Genomic DNA, 5,857 nt, shown 5'->3' with positions numbered 1-5,857 from the left:
CACAGACATTTGTGTTAGCAGAGGAGGCATCATACCTCGTTGTCCTCCTCTGACTGTATTGGCCAGCTCCCTAGTGTGTACATAGAACCATGGAATCATAGAATGATTTGGGTTGGAAGGGACCTTTAAAGATCATCTAGTCCAACCCCACTGCCACAGGCAAGGACATCTTTCACTAGGTCAGGTTGCTTAAAGCCCCATCCAACCTGACCTTGAACAATTCTGGGGATGAGGCATTCACAACTTCTCTGGGTGACCTGTTCCAGTGTCTCACCATCTCAATCATAAAAAAATTCTTCCTTATATTCAACCTAAATCTACCCTTTTTCAGTTTAAAACCATTGTCCCTTGTCCTGTCACTACAGGCCTTGGTAAAAAGTCTTTCTCCATTTTTCTTATAAGCCCCCTTTCTATATTGAAAGGCTGCAATAAGGTCTTCCTGGAGCCTTCTCTTCTCCAGGCTGAACAACCCCAATGCTCTCAGCTTTTCTTCACAGGAGAGGTGTTCCAGCCCTCTGATCATTTTTGTGGCCCTCCTCTGGGCTTGCTTTAACATGTCCATGTCTTTCTGGTGCTGGGGACCCCAGGGCTGGATGCAGTACTCCAGGTGGGGTCTCACCAGAGCAGAGTAGAGAGGGAGAATCACCTTCTTTGACCTGCTGGCCACGCTTCTTTTGATGCAGCCCAGGATACAATTGGCTTTCTGGCTGCGAGCACACATTGCCGGCTCATGTCCAATTTTTCTTCCACCAGTATGCCCAAGTTCTTCTCTGCAGGGGACAGAAGGACCCTGGTGTGGCTACTTCAGTTGTAGACTCGTTGTGGACATCAGCCTTTAGACAGCTGAACCCCAGCGAGTGTTGTACTGGCACAGCAGCCGAGTGGGTTTGCCTGCAAACAGAGCTCAAACACTTGGGATAGGTGCTCCAAGAGGATGAGAAAAGGCAGGCTGAAGACCTGTTCCCCAACGATTGCCATGATGACAGGCATGTCCAACACCTTCAAGCTGCTAGGAAAAACCCAAAACTTAAAAATGCTGGTTCTTCTCCTTTTTTTTTAGCAGGTTGACCTTAAAGGGCAACATGCTCCACTCTGTCTGGTTTACAGGCAGATAAGAGCCACATCCTGACTCTGGGTGGATGAAGGGAAAGATAAGTTGCTTTCATGGATGTGTCTGGGAAAAGGATAAATTATCTCCTTTATGGGCTCTTTGTTGCTCCTTGCCCAATTCAGGGCTGTATCTCTGGCAGAGCAAACGCGTACTTGTAACAGAATGAAACGCTGTACATCACAGCGGGCCATTGCTCTTCTGACTGAACCGCACACTCCGTACTCACGGCAAATGTCAAGACAAAATGGATGGAGATGGGAAACACAGAAAAAGAGGGTTAGTGGTTTTCTGCTGCTTTTGATATTGGTAATAGAAGGGGAGGTGAATAATTATGCTTATAGAACAGAAGCGTCAATGAGATAAGGAAAGCTGGTAGTTGTGCAAACAGGTGTCCTTCCTAAAAATCACATCTGCCTATTTTTGCCATGTGCCAGTCCTTCCCTTCCTCCAGCTTTTGATTCCGCAGCCAGGATAGGCAAGAGAACAAAGCAATAGGCTGCCAGGAAACCTGGGTTCATCTCCTACCTCTACCAATGATCTACTGTCTACGTCTGGGTGTATCCTTGTTTTCTTTTTAATCCTTCCGTCATCTCAAATATGAACAATATTTTTCTAAGTCTCTAAAGCTTTCTGGGAGCAAGCTTTGCTTTTATTATGCTTTCATATACAATGAAAACATACTCTCTCTTGGGCTACTACACATTCCAGCCTTATGAGTAGTATTAGACAAGAAATGCACAATAAAGAAGCAAAGCCCAGTTTAAATGGCTCCCAGAGCTTCCTTCCTCAGACTTGCTCAGCCTGAAACCTAAATCTTCTTTTTCCAGAGCCTCTCTTTCACCTCGCATGTATCTGGGTCACACAGAGGATCATTAGTTTCTGTAAATCAGAGCTCAGCAGTCTTTTATCAATGCAGCCGTGACAGAAGGCATACCTTGTACTCTTTACTGTCTCAATTTCTTGTATGCCCACATACCCACAGAGCTGAGAGATTATTGATCAAGATCAGCAGTTATGGTTTTGTACGTGCAGCTGTGTTGGCACTGGTTGTATCTCAAATAGCCAAGCTCTCAGCAGTCTGTTGTGATGCCTTAAACCAGACCATTCCTCTGTGCGTATTAGCAACGGTATTAACCCAGGCAGTGCAGATTGCAGTTAAAATTGAGAGTGCCTTTATGCCCAGTGCTGTATATCCTATTGATCAGGTGTGGGTAGTACATACGACTGCACATCCCAGATGAGCTTTCTCGCTCAAAGGAATTCTCCAGATGTCTTTGGCTGACAGGTACACACAGGGTCTAAAGCAACTGAGGGACCATGGCTTAGAAATCTATAACCCATCAGCTGAGCCCCCAGTAACTGCTCGTATGATTGGTCTGAGCCAGCCCTGCCACAGAAGTAGTACAGGCTGATGCACTTTGGCAATCCATATGTGTTAAGACCACAAATATGGGTAGTTAATTATTGCAGAGCAGATGATGGGTTAACGAAAAAGGTTTTACTCATTTATAACATCAGAGCTTGTAATAGTGACCCCACCCTTCCTAGTATTATTTTTTTGGAAATGACTTCCTCCAAGAATAAAGCATTCCTGAACACAGGACCTCCCAGTAGCCCTGGGAAGGATGTGTCCCTATTAAAGCAGATGATGATTCACCCTAATGAAGGCTCTTTGTCCTCTACATAGATCTTTCTTAGTCTTAAGAGTGCTTTTAACCAGCTCCTGACAAGATGTCAGCTGAGAGTGAGAGCGATTTATGCCAATGGGCTTGTGGCTTGACCTCCTCATCCAATCTGCTGAACGAGCACATTTATAACACCAACTGGGATAAACTTTTTTTTAAAACGGAAAATATTTAGAACTGAAGAAACAACTGCCTTGTTCTCCCTGAGAGGTATCTCCAAGGGTTGCACTACAAGAAACTTGCAAGTTCTTCTTAGGAGGCAAATGACGTTTTTTAGTCTTGGCAGGACAATGGTAAGGGGTTTGCTTTCACTAACTTCAGACTCCTCCATCTGATCTGGTCATCTCTGCTGCCTTACTATTTAAAGGAGAGGAACAGACACTTTTAGGGATTAGTTCATCCACACAGGTTTGGTTATCTGTTGTAGTATGAGATGAATTGCATTCTGGAGTTGCCCATTTTGCTCTGTGCAGGGAGCCTGGATGATTACCTTATTAGCCAGATAAAATTCCATTTTAGGTTATAAACAGTTTTAGGGACAGTATTGGGAAAGACAGATCTGTGAGGTACAAGACAGTTTGCTTTTGGCTCGACCTTTGGTAGGAGTCAGCTCACAGGATCACAGACTAAAGGTTGAGAGGGGCCTCATGGAGTCTCTCTGTTCCTTGTGGCACGATTAACTCTAGACATTGCTTAGAAAATAGAAGCACTGCCAATGGGCTGATCTACCTGAAAAAGAGACACCTTGAATTAGTGTATCCAGTACAAAGGCAGCAAAGACTAGCATGCAAGGTCACCACTTTTTTTAAAGGTGATGTTGATGTTTACCAATGGCCAGCAGGAGAAACACTCACACCACCAGGAGCTAATGACTTTAGATGAAAGGACAACACATTACCTACTAAGAATACAAAGTGGAGGTCCACTGGCATGTTTTATTCAGCACTTTCTCAGGCATATTCTTACTGTAGCCAATGGGAACTAAGAGCCTGATGCTGTCTCTGGGAAGAGATTGGGAAATGTCTGTGAACTTTCCTTTGGGTAGCCTAGCACAGATACTTTTCAAGAGTAGGTGCTGACAGCTTTGTCTACATTGGGAGGAATAGACTTTGCCTACACAGCCGTGGAAACAGGCTTAAACATGTGAACCCCGATGGTCTCTTTGCTTTCCATCCGCAACAGCTATTGTTGGCCTGGTAGCAGTTCAGATTCAAATGTTCTCTTAGGAACAGAGTGCAGGAGTGGAGGTCACTCAGCTCAGTCCAGGTCTGGTCTAGCAAGAGCACACACACCCTGAGCAGAATGATGTGCTCATTAAGGCAAGTAGTCATATCTCTGCTGAGCTCTTTTATACTGCTGTGAGCCACAGAGAGGTATTTAGGAGGATGTATATCCAACCCAGAAGTAATTTTCTTTGCCAGTTAAACTGTCTTGCAGGGGTACCATTCTCCAGGAGGAGAAAGATGTGGCACCCTGGCAATGAAACATGGGTCAGCACTGAATTGTGAGCAGGAATTGAGAGCACTGAATTGAGAGCAGGAATGCTTGCCCCAGGAAAGATACTGAGACAGGTTTAAATATCTGTGCGTATCCACGCATGGGTTCAGTTTGCATGTATATGTTTGTGTATGCAGACCACTCTGAATGACCTTAAGGTTTTCTACAACTTGTGAACTGCTGAGCTAAGCCCTTTCAGTGGCCCCAGTCCCTGGAATATCCATGCAGCTGCCAAGGAAAATCAATGGAAATAGCCAAGTGATGGAGCCAGACTTCTGCTTGAAATGGGTTTTTGCCACTGGGACCTGAGGCTGAAAAAGGCTTTAAGTATTGAATATGTCATGATCATGATAAAAGGTCTATCTTCAGAAGGGGCCACTTTCTCAGAGCCTGACTCCATTTCCTCTGGGTATTTGTTCTTTAACCAGTCCCCTTGATCAGAAACACTCTTCTTGGGAGCTCTCAGGCATCTTCTGATCTCCTTTGTCCCATCAGAGGAGGAGATGTGATCCTTAAGATGGAGCTTGGTCTTTATGTAGCTGGGATGGAATCCATTATTTCCTTTGTAAATGATGACTCTGCCTTTCAGTTGGCATTGGAAATGGACTGTCCCTGACTTCAAAAGACTGAGAGGATCTCTTATCAAATATCTTCAAAAGCTGTGAAAGGAAGACTGGAAAATGCCAGCCAATTTCCTCTGTTTTTGTAGTAGCTTGTTTATGTTTTTCGAGTTCTACTCTGGAAAAGCAGTTGGCTTGAATTAATATGCAGCGCGTTTGGTTTTTGCTGTTCATGTGTATGTGCACTTTATTTGATTCCCGGAGGTTGCCTCAGACTTGTTTTCTCAGAAAGGATTGAATTGTTTATTGATCTTTGCTATTGTTCTGCATTAATGTGCTCGTCTGATGCAAGTTTCATTTCTCGCTTTGCTGCAAATGAGTGCTCAATTAAAAAAGAAAAAAAAAAGCAAACCCACTCCTTGTATTTCCTATTTTGAAGAAAAGCACCAGAAACTGACTCAGAGCTGAAGAGAAAACTGAGAATGGTTGTGATATAACAGGGTAAGTTTTACCTGGAGGGGTGATGGAGGAAGGGGGCAGTGTATCTTGACTCATGCCTATCTTGTGTTGCAAGGGTGGGGTTGCAGAAATATTGCCCTCCCACACCCCCTTACATTATGTCAGTCTTCAGTTCAAACTGGTTGGCCAATTGTACTTGCCGAGAGGGGAGGATGAGGCTCCACACATCCTTCTTGCTTAAATCTGCACCTCAGAGTGACAGTGGACGTGTCTCTAACTTGGTGGCTCCAATCTCTTGATGCTACAACTCTTCTCTGGAGCGGGTCACTCAGGGTGGCTAAGGATGAGCAGGATCAAGTTTTCCAGGGGAAAGAAGGAAGAAACAGATAACCACAACCCTCCTGTCCTCTGTTAACAGCACACACTTCTTTCCAAGTCTTGGGGAGGACGTTGTGTTGCTGACATGGCCCTTCTAACCCAAGGACCAGCTGCATCCAGGGGAAGTTTGAGGGGTGGGAGGACAAATCTTGCTGGACTAACTAAAA

General features: G+C 44.7%; 1 long non-coding RNA gene across 1 annotated transcript; it reads left to right on the top strand.

Annotated features, from left to right (window-relative positions):
* The first annotated feature begins 1,280 nt into the window (after positions 1-1,280).
* Positions 1,281-5,351, top strand: LOC142404546 (uncharacterized). Its single transcript, XR_012773892.1, has 3 exons — positions 1,281-1,387; positions 3,007-3,089; positions 5,293-5,351. It is a non-coding gene; the product is annotated as an uncharacterized LOC142404546 (long non-coding RNA).
* The last annotated feature ends 506 nt before the right edge of the window (positions 5,352-5,857 follow it).

Source organism: Mycteria americana, chromosome 1 (assembly GCF_035582795.1).
Source record: "Mycteria americana isolate JAX WOST 10 ecotype Jacksonville Zoo and Gardens chromosome 1, USCA_MyAme_1.0, whole genome shotgun sequence".
Lineage (NCBI taxonomy): Eukaryota > Metazoa > Chordata > Aves > Ciconiiformes > Ciconiidae > Mycteria > Mycteria americana.
This window is presented reverse-complemented; position numbering and strand designations above follow the sequence as displayed.